Below are 14632 nucleotides of genomic sequence, written 5' to 3' on the forward strand. Positions count from 1 at the left end.
CACAGTACACTGCTGGGAGCGAGCACACTCACCACAGTGTATCGCCGGCCGCCGGGAGGAGAGCATCGCCGGGGTCCAGGACGACACTGGGGGGCGCCGGACAGGTGAGTATAAATTTTTTTTTATTATTTTTACTTTATTTTTTCTTTTATTTACTACAGACTACTGCTCCCCCCAGCCGCGCCACTCACTGTTATCAGCGGGAGCGGCGGTTGGATGAGAGGAGTATTAGTCCCCATCTCCCGACCCGGGTACCACCCGCACCGCTTTTCGCCGCAAATTCGAGGCTATTGGCTTTAATTGACATGCAACAAATCCGCAGGTATAAATATTATACCTGCGGTTCAATTCAAGTCAATGGGCGCAAATTTGCGGCGGAAATGTGGCGCCTCTGAGGGTTCGGTCGCCACAGAGGTACTGCATCTCACCCAGAGGTGTGGTATCTCACTCACTCTCAGGTAAGGAAGGAGTACAGCTCGGGACCCTAACACCTGCATCCAACACATACCCGCAGTGGGGGTAGGGCGAGATTGCTCCTAAGGAAGAGCACAGTCCTGGGTCCATAGCTGAGGGGAGGTGCTATGTAGTGGGTGTGGGTAGAGGAAGCAGCTTAGGGGAGCACATGGAAGAAAGGTATAAATAGAGAAGCCATCTTGTTTAGAGAGCTCAGTCCAGTCAGAACAGTGAGCAGTGAGCGAAAACAGTCTACAGGAGAGGAGTGGAGCAGGGCTGTGCAGGAGCTCTGCTCAGGCAGAGGGCCTGAGGAGAGGCCCAGGACTGAAGGAGAGAGGAGCAGGAAGGGCTCCAGGAACAAAGAAGGGACCCCAGGGGTACGGGCAGTGCTGTAGGCCACCCGTACGCCCGAATCTACCAGGAGGTGGAGGGGTCAGGCCACACAAAGGGGACCGGTCCCTCAACTAGCAGAGGACTTTATGACTCAACTAGAAACCGGAGGCTGCAGTATTTCAAGTTCTGCAGCCAACAGTCCATATCAGTCTCACCAAGAAGGTAGCTATAGAGGACCCAGGGGACGGAACAGACGTCGCCCTGACAAGGCCCGCAGGTACCGGATTGGGACTCTTGGTATGATGTGCAGAGAGATGGCCAGAGAAAGGACACAGAAGGGGGTCCCGTTAAGTACTCCGGAGATATCTGAGGGTTGCCCGAACCCCTCCCTGAGTAAGCGCAGCACGACGAGGGAAGTTACACTGGTACCTATAACTTGGACTGCAATAACCGTGAGTAAAGACCCTGAGGACTGCACTCCATTGTCTCTGTGATTATTGCTGCGCATCAAACCCTGCGCTACAACGCCCAGCACAACCTTTACCAGCTACACTGCCCTGGAGCTAAGCTCTACCTGTGGAGAGCCACACCAGCTTTGCTGCACTAACATCAGCTCCAGAGGTTCTGCTCCGCAGCGGCGACTCCCTTTAGCCGCATACCGCAGGTGGCGTCACAAACTTTGCACATAAATCCCCTGTAAATATTCCTCTGTTGAATGACTGCCCTGGGTCACGGACCGGGTCACCGCCACTGTGACATCTTCCCAAACAACGACCGGCCCGGCACCAAGTACCCCACGGCCCAGGGGGCGCGTCAGAAACGCCCGCACAATATTCATGCTGTGGTTTTTACCGCAATGGTAATCGGAAATTTCCGCATCATGTGCACAGCACATCAAGATTACCATTGCTATAGCTGGCAGACCTATTAACAAGCATTTTCACAGCATTTCAAAAGCGCATCAAAAACGCTACATGTGCACATAACCTAAAAATGACTGTAAAAAATGCACACAAAAATGCAATAAAAAAACACAAGTAACCTAATTTATGTAATAGGTTCAGAAATGCTACAGAAAATTTGCAACATCAAAAATCATTGTGGAAACGGAGCCTTACAGTACATGACAAATCTGCGGTGGACTGTTAATATGAAATGTATTTATTATTCTTCATAATGCTTCAAAATTTAGGAAAAATGTTGCTGTTTCCTTTTATGCCATGTTGTCTACTAGTCCCTGAGCACCATACCTCTGGAGGGTGGTTTCCTCAGGAAACCTAAGTCTGTCACATTACATACAGGATCTGACGGAAAACCCCTTTTATATGAAGACTTATTTTTATAATTTCATGGTGAAAAAATCCTTTACAATTAAATCATTATTAGTAATTTATGCTTTTCTGTTTAAAAATGGTCCATAACTTTTTCAGTCTAGTGAATGAAGGTATTATGTGGGGTCCAGGCATATCTGAACCCTCCAGCTGAATGGAAAACTATATCCAGAAGACCCTTTCTGGACATCCTTTTCTGTAATACAATTTTAATTTATATCGTAAAGAATCTTACAGTTGCCAAATGACTGTTTCGCTTAGAGTGAAATTAGGAGGAATAAAGCAGCTTCTCTTGTATTATGATCCCTGTTCCATAAAAATACAGGAAAATGAGCTCTGCAAACATACAGTACAGACCAAAAGTTTGGACACACCTTCTCATTTAAAGATTTTTCTGTATTTTCATGACTATGAAAATTGTACATTCACACTGAAGGCATCAAAACTATGAATTAACACATGTGGAAATATATACTTAACAAAAAAGTGTGAAAAAACTAAAAATATGTCTTATATTCTAGGTTCTTCAAAGTAGCCACCTTTTGCTTTGATGACTGCTTTGCACACTCTTGGCATTCTCTTGATGAGCTTCAAGAGGTAGTCAGCGGAAATGGTTTTCACTTCACAGGTGTGCCCTGTCAGGTTTAATAAGTGGGATTTCTTGCCTTATAAATGGGGTTAGGACCATCAGTTGTGTTGTGCAGAAGTCTGGTGGATACACAGCTGATAGTCCTACTGAACAGACTGTTAGAATTTGTATTATGGCAAGAAAAAAGCAGCTAAGTAAAGAAAAACGAGTGGCCATCATTACTTTAAGAAATGAAGGTCAGTCAGTGCGAAAAATTGGGAAAACTTTGAAAGTGTCCCCAAGTGCAGTAGCAAAAACCATCAAGCGCTACAAAGAAACTGGCTCACATGAGAACCGCCCCAGGAAAGGATGACCAAGAGTCACCTCTGTTTCTGAGGATAAGTTTATCCATGTCACCAGCTCTGAAATCACAGGTTAACAGCAGCTCAGATTAGAGACCAAGTCAATGCCACACAGAGTTCTAGCAGCAGACACATCTCTACAACAACTGTTAAGAGGAGACTTAGTGCAGCAGGCCTTCATGGTAAAATAGCTGCTAGGAAACCACTGATAAGGACAGGCAACAAGCAGAAGAGACTTGTTTGGGCTAAAGAACACAAGGAATGGACATTAGACCAGTGGAAATCTGTGCTTTGGCCTGATGAGTCCAAATTTGAGATCTTTGGTTCCAACCACCGTGTCTTTGTGCGACGCAGAAAAGGTGAACGGATGGACTCTACATACCTGCGTCCCACCGTGAAGCATGGAGGAGGAGGTGTGATGGTGTGGGGGTGCTTTGCTGGTGACACTGTTGGGGATTTATTCAAAATTGTAGGCATACTGAACCAGCATGGCTACCACAGCATCTTGCAGCGGCATGCTATTCCATCCGGTTTGCGTTTTGTTGGATCATCATTTATTTTTCAACAGGACAATGACCCCAAACACACCTCCAGGCTGTGTAAGGGCTATTTGACCAAGAGCGAGAGTGATGGAGTGCTACGCCATATGACCTGGCCTCCACAGTCACCAGACCTGAACCCAATCGAGATGGTTTGGGGTGAGCTGGACCGCAGAGTGAATGCAAAAGGGCCAACAAGTGCTAAGCATCTCTGGGAACTCCTTCAAGATTGTTGGAAGACCATTTCCGGTGACTACCTCTTGAAGCTCATCAAGAGAATGCCAAGAGTATGCAAAGCAGTCATCAAAGCAAAAGGTGGCTACTTTGAAGAACCTAGAATATAAGACATATTTTCAGTTGTTTCACACTTTTTTGTTAAGTATATAATTCCACATGTGTTAATTCATAGTTTTGATGCCTTCAGTGTGAATGTACAATTTTCATAGTTATGAAAATACAGAAAAATCTTTAAATGAGAAGGTGTGTCCAAACTTTTGGTCTGTACTGTATATACTTTTTTTCTTACTGAGCCTCTAGCATGAGCTCAGTATGGCAAGGAGGTAGTATGAGGGGATCGGTATGGAGAAAAGCAGTTTGGCTCAGTGTGACTCAGTATGGAGAAAGGTTAGCGTGGGAGGCTTAGTATGAATAAGTGGTAGCGTGGGGGATTCAGCATGGAAAAGGGTCAGTGTGGGGGCTCAGTATGGAGAAAGGGAAGCATTGGGTTCTCAGAATGGAGACACGACAGGATGGGGGCTCAGTATAAAGAAAGGGTAGCATGAGTGGTTTAGTATGGAGAAGGGGCAGCATGGGGGGCCCAGAATGGAGAAAAAGCAGCATGGGAAGGTCACGATGGAGACGGGGTGGCATGGGAGATGACTATGAAGAAGGGGAGGCCTTGGGTGCTCAGTATGGGAAAGGGGTAGCGTGGGGCAGCCTAAGAAGGGAAAACAGAGAGGGCAGCATGGGGGCTAAGTATAGAGAGAGGGCAGTGTGAGTTGCTGAGTATGAAGAAGGGGCAGCATGTGGGCTCAGTATGTAGTCAGGTCAGTATAGGGGGATCATTATTGAGAAACATCAGCATGGTGGGACAGTGTGAAAAGAAGGATCATGTTTTGTGCAGTGAACACAATTATACATTTTGAACAATTATACATTCAACACACCTTAGGGCTTTTTTAGGGCACAAAATGGGTGATTATTTTTATTCAGGCAGCATCATTAACATAACAGTTGTGTTTAAATAGAACAACATTGTTCTCGCTAGTGCATGTGTACACAGGACAATGTGCTGCCAAAAATGGAGAATATCACTCCCAAAATGAGAACATAAAAATATGCATAATGCATAAACATTTATATTGTGGACATAGCCCCTATAAAATAATGCCAAGCATATACAGTTTAACTTAATATTTGTTGAAAATTCTACTTTGATTAAATATGCAAATGAGGGAGCTTTGGTGCACCGTTGGTGTGGCCTATGCCTCTTAAAGTCAGTCCCTTTTCTTGATTGACAGCGCTCTATTGGAAAGAACCAACACTGTCTAAAATCAGCTTGCTTTTCATTTATTCAGACAGCATCATTAACATAATGGTTCTGTGAATATAGAGCAACATTGTTGCGCTAGCACATGTATACACAGGACAACGTGCTGCCAAAAACGATGATTTTTAAAGGGAGAATATCACTCCCAAAATGCCAACATAAACATATGCATAAAGCATAAACATTTGTATATCGGACATAGCCCCTATAAAAATGATACCAGGCATACACAGTTTAACTTAACATTTGTTGAAAATTCTACTTTGATTTATTATGCAAATGAGGGAGCTTTAGTACACCCTTGGTGTGGCCTATGCCTATTAAAGCCAGTCCCTTTTCTTGATTGACAGCACTCCGTTGGGAAGAGCCAACACTGTCTAAAATCAGCTTGCTTGTCAGCACTTGTATACTGACACTGTAGGAGCGCATCATTAGGCTCCAATTGTCAGTGCGGGAAAGAGCATAATGCGGCTGCAAGCATGTTTTGATGCCTAGCTCCTGCCAAATTTTTGGCCTCTGCTCAAGTGCAGTTTCAATGAGGAGGAGGGGCTTTGAAGTAAACAGACTGCATTCGCATGTCACAATGCCCTCTCTTCACTGAAGCCAATGGCTTGCTACACTTCCGGAAGCATCGAGAGGAAGCGTCAGGCAGAGAGGAACCAGAAATCAGAATGTTCCTGAAGCCACATCGTGTGTGTGCCCACACTGACACTTGGAGCACCCCGCTGCACTCTTCTGTGCAAAAGCGCAGACACACAAACTCATTTTAGACAGTGTCTGCTGTTACAAGCAGAATGTTGTCAATCAAGACAAGGGATCGGCTTTAATATGTAAATTGGAGTGCATCAAGGCATACGCCACACCAAGTATGGACCAATGTGCCCTCATTTGTATATTGAATAAAAGTAGATTTTTCAGCAAATATTAAGCTAAACTGTATATACCTGATATTATTTTTATAACGGCTACGTTCGCCCGCCCCCTATATAAATGTTTATGCTGTATAATTAGCATTTTAGGGGTGACAGACTCCCTTTAAGTAAGTTTTAAAATAATTTCACATTGATTGTGTATCCATTAAAATGACATGCTAGGCACACCAAAAGAAAAGACCCCAGAGACAAGAAACCAACGTGTTTCCACTATACAGTCATGGTCTGATGTGAATGGGTTCTGTTAAAACTTATTGTAACGGATCCGGGAGGTGGAACCTCTGTGCTACGGTGCAAGGAGGGACCCAGAGGGGCGTAACTAAGTATCAACCCGGACCGACCCTGGTCGTACGGCGGCTAACGACTCCGTGACCAGGGAGGGACCGAGCCGAGGGACCAGGTGCTACTCTGGGGACGACCTTGTAAGGGAGCAGGTGACTCCCACGGTACAGATGGCAGGGACTGACCGGAATAGCAGGTAGGCACAGCAGGCAGGCTGGCGAGCAGAAGCCTCCAGGTAGGCTATCAGGTAGACACGGAAAGTGACCGCAGGAGTCTCTAGGTGGGCTGGCAGGTGGTCACGGCAAGTGACGACAGGAGTCTCTAAATGGGCTGGCAGGTGGTCACGGCAAGTGATGGCAGGAGCCTCCGGGTAGGCACGGAAGGTAACAAGCAGGTAACAGGCAGGTCACAGGCAAGTGCTCCCAGGTGAGCGGGCTAGCAGGCACGGCAGGTAACAGGCAGGCAACAGGTAAGTGCTCCCAGGTGAGCGGGCTGGCAGGCAAGACTGGTAGTCAGGCTAGCAGTGGGACCTGAGGGCTGAAGCAGAGGTCAGAAACACTGTGCAACAACTTTTGCTCGGGCACCTCCATTTTGGAGGAGGTGCCTTATATATGGGAGGACCCTCGGCTATTGGCCGGGGACTCCTTAGGACGGCGCAGGAAGAAGAGCGCTGGAGAACGCAGAGCAGGGAGCGCGGGGAGCGAGGAGGTGAGTGGGACGGCGTCTCTGTCCCATGCTACAGTACCCCCCCTTTATGCCCCCTCTTTTTTAGGCCAGAAAGGAATTTTTCAAGGAGAAGCGGGGCATGAATGTTCTCCCTGGGTTCCCAAGTTCTCTCCTCTGGGCCAAACCCCTTCCAATCTACTAGAAAAAGGGTCTTTCCTCTTACCCTCTTAGTGGCCAGAATTTTCTCTACCTCAAAAACGTCCTCAGCGGAAACCGGAGCAGGGGGAGTACCTGGATTGTTGGAAAAAGAGTTAAACACAACAGGTTTGAGGAGAGATACATGGAAGGAGTTGGGAATCCGTAAGGTGGCCGGGAGTTTTCACTTGTAGACCACTGGGTTGATTTGTTTGAGAACTTCAAATGGACCGATGAACAGAGGACCCAACTTATAGGAGGGTATTTTGAGTCGGACATGTTTGGAAGAGAGCCAGACTTTATCTCCCGGGCGGAATTGAGGCGGATCCAGACGTCTCTTGTCAGCATGTTTCTTCATCAGCTCGGAGGACTGAAGAAGTGCGGACCTAGTATTTTCCCAAATGGTGGAGAATTCGCTGACAAGAGCCTCCGCGGCAGGGTTATCCACCGAGGCAGGGATGGGAAACGGAATCCGAGGAAGTTGACCGTAGACCACGAGGAACCGGGATTTAGAAGTAGATTCGCTCTCATGGTTGTTGTAGGAGAATTCGGCCCATGGTAGGAGCTCCACCCAATCGGTATGGTGAGCGTTAACAAAGTGCCGGAGGTAGCTGGTAAGGATTTGGTTGATACGCTCCACTTGGCCATTGGACTGTGGATGGTAGGCGGAGGAGAAATCCAGGGTGACATCCAGTAGCTTACAGGTAGCTCTCCAGAAACGTGAGGTGAACTGAACCCGTCGATCCGACACAATGTGGAGGGGTAGGCCATGGAGACGGAAGCTATGACGGAAGAAATCCTTGGCCAGCTCCGATGCAGACGGGAGACTAGGCAGAGGGATGAAGTGGGCCATCTTAGAGAAGCAGTCGGCGACCAACCAAATGACTGTACAACCGGAAGAAACAGGGAGATCAGTAATAAAATCCTTGGCAATGTGCTGCCACAGGGCAGCAGGTATGGGAAGAGGCAGGAGGTGACCGGTTGGAAGATGTCTGGGAACTTTGTTGCGGGCACAGGACGAACAGGCTGAGACGAAGTCTACCACATCCTTGCGCAGGGTAGGCCACCAGTAATGCCGGGTAATGAGTAGGAAGGTCTTCTTTTGGCCAGCATGGCCGGCTAGTTTAGATGAATGACCCCAGTGAAGAACCTTCTCACGATCTGGTACCGCTACAAACGTCTTACCGGGTGGAAGACGAGTCAGATCCAAGGGGGCCACATTCATCACTTTGGAGGGGTCGATGATATGCATAGGCTCCTCCTCTTGATTGGAGGACAGGAAGGATCGGGACAAGGCGTCGGCTTTGACATTCTTGTCCGCCGGGCGGAAATTTAGGACGAAGTCGAAGCGGGCGAAGAACAAAGACCACCGGGCCTGACGCGGATTGAGTCTTTGGGCATTCTGGAGATATGCCAGGTTTTTGTGATCCGTATAGATGATCACCGGGTATAGAGCCCCTTCAAGCAGGTAACGCCACTCCTCCAGCGCCAATTTAACGGCTAACAGTTCTCGGTCTCCTATGGAGTAGTTGCGCTCAGACGAGGAGACGAGTTTGGAGAAGAAGCCGCAGGTTACCATTCTCCCGGATGAAGACTTTTGGGTGAGCACCTCTCCGGCTCCAGAGGAGGAAGCATCAACCTCCAGGTAGAACTGTTTATTGCAGTCCGGACGGTGCAGCACTGGGGCAGAGGAGAAGGCTTGCTTTAAGGAAAGGAAGGCCTCCTCAGCTTCGGGCGACCATTCCTTGGGATTTGCTCCCTTACGGGTGAGCGCAGATATGGGAGCAGTCCGGGAAGAGAAGTGCGGGATGAAGAGACGATAGTAGTTGGCAAAGCCCAGGAATCGCTGAATCGCCTTCAACCCCTCCGGACGGGGCCACTTTAGGACAGAAGAGAGCTTCTTGGGATCCATTCGTAGGCCTGTCTGGGAGATAACATAGCCCAGGAAAGGAAGAGAGGTCTGCTCGAAGAGGCACTTCTCGAATTTTGCATAGAGGTGATTCTGCCTGAGCCTAAGCAGGACCAGACGAACATCCCTCCGGTGTGTGGGAAGATCCGGAGAGAAGACCAATATATCGTCCAGGTACACCACCACGCAAGAGTAAAGAAGATCACGGAAGATGTCGTTGACCAATTCTTGGAAGACGGCGGGAGCATTGCAGAGACCGAAGGGCATCACACGGTATTCATAGTGACCGTCCCGGGTATTGAATGCCGTCTTCCACTCGTCTCCTTGACGGATTCGGACCAGGTTATACGCCCCACTTAGATATAGCTTGGTAAAGATCCTAGCTCCCTTAAGACGGTCAAACAACTCAGAGATGAGCGGCAGGGGGTATTTGTTTTTTACCGTGATTTGGTTGAGTCCTCTATAGTCAATACAGGGGCGTAATGAACCATCTTTCTTCTTGACGAAGAAGAATCCGGCTCCAGCCGGGGAGGTAGATTTCCGGATGAATCCCCTGGCCAGATTCTCCTCGATGTACTCCGACATGGCCCAGGTTTTGGCCGACGACAACGGGTAAATACGCCCACGGGGTGGAGTGGCGCCGGGTACCAGGTCGATCTGGCAGTCATATGGTCTATGAGGTGGCAGTGTCTCTGCTTCCTTTTTACCGAAGACATCTGCATAGGACCAGTAAGGTGCCGGTAGTCCGGGTAAATTAGCCGGGGTAGGTGGAGGACGAGTCGGGCGAACCGGAACCAGGCAGGTCCTATGGCAATCCTGCCCCCACCGGAGTACTTCACCGGATTGCCAGTTCAGCACGGGTTCATGTGTCTGGAGCCAGGGTAGACCTAGCAAAAGGGAGTGAGAGAGTCCGGACAGCACACAGAAGGAGATCTTCTCAGAGTGCAGCATTCCCACCTGCAGGTTTATGGGTTCAGTGACGAGCAGGATGGTCACCGGAAGGAGTCTTCCATCCACGGAGGCGACTGACAATGGTTCAGCCAGTGGTTTGGTGGGAATCCGGTATCTCTCTACCAGGGACTGGGAAATGAGGTTTCCAGCAGCTCCAGAATCCAGGTGAGCAATTTGAAAGTGACGGTTCTCTCCCCAGGAGATAGAGACACACAAAGTCAGGGACAGAGAGGGCTTACTTTTGCCTAGGACGACCTCTCCGAGCGGTCCTAGACACTGGAGTTTCCCGGCTTCTCCGGGCAGGAACGGATGAAGTGCTCCTTACTGCCACAATAGAAACAGATCCCCTCGGCTCGGCGTGACTCTTGGCGAGATTTGACCATCTTGGTCTGGTCGATCTGCATAGGTTCGGGCGAGTGCGCCCAGGGAGTGACTGGTTGAGAGGCAGGTCTCTGGAAAGTAGGAGCAAGGCGAGGAAACTTTCTCTCCCGGGTAGTCTCTCCAGGGTATTTTCTTGGAAACGGATGTCAATCCGGGTAGCTAGTGACACCAGGTCATCCAGGGTGGTAGGAATGTCTCGTCCTTAATCCGACCGGAAAGACCCTCCCAGAAGACGGACACCAGAGCCTCATTGTCCCAGGCAAGCTCAGAAGCGAGGGTACGGAACCGTATGGCATATTGGCCCACGGTGAGACTCTCTTGGCGGAGACTTATCAGAGAGGAGGCTGAAGAGGATTTTCGTCCTGGTTCATCGAAGACTTTCCGGAAAGCAGCGAGGAAAGACGATAGGTCGGACACCAGGGGATCCCCTCTCTCCCACAGGGGATTTAGCCATGCCAGTGCTTCCCCCATGAGATGGGACATGATGAATGCCACCTTGGCCTGGTCAGAGATGAACTGATGTGCCAAGAGTTCAAAGTGCAGGGTGCACTGGTTTATGAAACCTCGAGCTAAGGCGGGGTTGCCAGCAAAGCGTGGAGGTGCCGAGAGTCGGGGTCCATAGCCGGACGCCATAATAGGACTAGGTTGTGGTGCCGCGGAAGCAGGCGCTGCTTGACCAGAGACGGACACAGACGGATCGGACAATGCGCCTAGGCGAGAGTTAACAGACCGCAGGAAGGACAGGACCGACTCCTGTTGAGCCCTCTGACATAAGACCTCCTGGTGCAGGTCGGAGATTGCGGGGGTCTGGGGGCCACCGGGTTCCATGGCCCGAGCAAACTGTAATGGATCCGGGAGGTGGAACCTCTGTGCTACGGTGCAAGGAGGGACCCAGAGGGGCATAACTAAGTATCAACCCGGACTGACCCTGGTCGTACGGCGGCTAACGACTCCGTGACCAGGGAGGGACCGAGCCGAGGGACCAGGTGCTACTCTGGGGACAACCTTGTAAGGGAGCAGGTGACTCCCATGGTACAGATGGCAGGGACTGACCGGAATAGCAGGTAGGCACAGCAGGCAGGCTGGCGAGCACAAGCCTCCAGGTAGGCTATCAGGTAGACACGGCAAGTGACAGCAGGAGTCTCTAGGTGGGCTGGCAGGTGGTCATGGCAAGTGACGGCAGGAGTCTCTAGGTGGGCTGGCAGGTGGTCACGGCAAGTGACGGCAGGAGCCTCCGGGTAGGCACGGCAGGTAACAAGCAGGTAACAGGCAGGTCACAGGCAAGTGCTCCCAGGTGAGCGGGCTGGCAGGCACGGCAGGTAACAGGCAGGCAACAGGCAAGTGCTCCCAGGTGAGCGGGCTGGCAGGCAAGACTGGTAGTCAGGCTAGCAGCGGGACCTGAGGGCTGAAGCAGAAGTCAGAAACACTGTGCAACAACTTTTGCTCAGGCACCTCCATTTTCAAGGAGGTGCCTTATATATGGGAGGACCCTCGGCTATTGGCCGGGGACTCCTTAGGACAGTGCCAGGGTAGCTGCGGGCGCCGGCAGCAGGAAGAGGAGCGCTGGAGAATGCAGAGCGGGGAGCGCGGGGAGCGAGGAGGTGAGTGGGACGGCGTCTCTGCCTGGCAGGGGGCAGAGACGCCGATGCTACACTTATATGCACACCTTATGTAAATACATGGGTGTCAGTTAATTAATGAGTGTGTAGGAATTTAATTAATCCTGTGTTGTGTGGAATAGGTGTGGTATTATTTATAAAAACTAACAAAAAACACTCTCTGAAACTATATGTGAAAAGGATGTCAATTATATTGTAAAATTAAGTCTTGTGTGGTATTAAGACCTAGTGGTTCCCTGGTTTGGAGCTTAAAAATCCAGTAGGATTCTCTGTTTAGGATTTTTTCTTCTAATGTCTCCCCCTCTAAATGGTTTAAATACTTTTTCAATCCCTGCCACATTAAGACATTTTGTATTCCCATTATGTACTTGTGAAGAGCTGATACCCCATATGTGGGGGAAAACTACGGTTTGGGCACACGGCAGGGCTCGGAAGGGAAGTGCCATTTGACTTTTTGAATGCAAAATTTGCTGGAAGCATTAGCGGACACCATGTCGCATTTGCAGAGCCCCTGATGTGCCTAAAAAGTGGAAATCCCCAACAAGTGACCCCATTTTGGAAACTAGATCTCTCAAGGAATGTAATAGGGCTAATAGGAAAAAATGGACATCTCAGTTTGTTGTGCAATTTCTCCTGAGTATGCCAATACCCTACATGTAATCGGGAACTACTTTTGAGACACAGTGAAAAATTTAGAAGGGAAGGAACGCCATAATTTGCTGTAGATTTTACTGCTATGATTTGCGGGTACCATGATCCAATGGGAGAGCACCTGAGGTGCAGAACCCCCCATAAATGACCCCATTTTACAAACTACACCTCTCAATGAATTCATCTAAGGGTGCAGTGACTCTTTTCCAGACTCTTTGTACTACCAGTAACGTGGAAGCCCCCTATATTTCCATTAACAGATGGCGGACCTTAGTGGGGACTTGCTTTTTTTGTTGATTGAGTTGAAGCTTTTATTGGGAACATTTTACATAATGTTTGGGATCACATTTATCCGGCGCTCTACTCTAAGCACTTATATCGGGGTTTCCATCTAAATCTCCGAATGACGTGATTCAGATGAAACCCCCGAGGGATCCATTCACTATAATAAGGCAGCAGAGTTACTCTAGACTCTGTCTGACCTTTGTTCAGCTGTGTCCTTCTTATCAGAGGTGCACAAAACTGTGGCAGATAGAACTTTTATGCACACCTAAAAATATGAACACTGCCGGATCATAGGCCAGACGGCATTCACAATGCTTCCCTCTGCCTCATTATAACCCCAGTGAAAGCACTCAGTGCGAAGCGCAGGATAAGTGTGAATCGAACCATACTGCAATCTTTGGGAGGCAGAAAGAAAAAAATCAACAGCAGGTGAAGAATTGGTCTAAGTGCGGTATAAGAGATTAGACTAATTTATTCTTCGGGTTGGGGCGATTACAGCGATACCAGATATATATATTGTTTTTTTTTACATTTGGCTGCTGTCACACACTAAAAGACACTTTATTTGGCATTGCCATATTTTGATAGCTATAATTTTTCTATATATCAGCTGACAGAGTAATGTGAGGGCTTGTTTTTTGCAATGTTGACGTTTTTATTGGTACCATTTTCGGGCACATGATATTTTTTGATCGATTTCTATTCCGATTTTTGGGAGGCAGAATGAACAAAAAACAGCAATTCAAGAATAGTTGTTTTTTTTTTATGCCTTTCCGCATGTGGTAAAATTGTGGTAAAATTGATAAGGCAGCTTTATTCTTCAGATCAGTATGATTACAGCGATAACACATTTCATTTATATATTTTTTTTAATGTTTTTGCGCTTTTACACAACAAAACTATTTTATAGAAAAAATAAAAAAATTGCATTGCTTTATTCTAAGAGCTATAACTTTTTTCATTTTCTGCTAATGGAGTTGTATGTCAGCTTGTTTTTTTGTGAGTCTAGATGACATTTTCAGTGATAACATTTTTATTTACATTCTTTTTTATTGCGTTTTATTCCACTTTTTGGTCAGCAGTATGATTAAAAAGCTTAGTTTTTTTGCCTCAGTTTTAATGGTGTTCACTGAAGGGTTTAACTAGTGGAACAGTTTTCTAGGTCAGGATGATGTCGCAGGGACGCCGATTGGAGGACAAAAAGACAAAAACTATGGGCACCGCTCCTGGTACTGAGTGCCGTGTGTCAGCTGTCTTGTCAGCTGAACTCCCAGCGGTGATCGCGTGTGCACAGCTACTGTGTGCACAGATACCAGCCAGGTGCTGACCTGACCTAGCAATTGATCCATGTTTTATGCTTGCATCTTATACTGATGTCTCTGGTGCTGTAGCCATGTACTAATGATGGTACTGGTGACATAATAATGTTCTGCTGGTGGTTCTGGTGCTGTATTCATGTGCTTATGATGGTTCTGGTGATATAGTCATGCACTAGTTCTAGTGTTGTAGTCATGTAGTGATGGTGGTTGTGGTGCTGTTCTTTGTGCTAAAGAATGTTCTGGTTATGTATTTATGCACCGATGATTGTTCGAGTAATATAGTCATTTACTAGCCCTGTGCTAATGA

The sequence above is a fragment of the Phyllobates terribilis genome, unplaced genomic scaffold (genome assembly GCF_046119375.1).
Source record: "Phyllobates terribilis strain yellow unplaced genomic scaffold, ASM4611937v1 Scaffold_1__5_contigs__length_1240528914, whole genome shotgun sequence".
In the NCBI taxonomy this organism is placed as follows: domain Eukaryota; kingdom Metazoa; phylum Chordata; class Amphibia; order Anura; family Dendrobatidae; genus Phyllobates; species Phyllobates terribilis.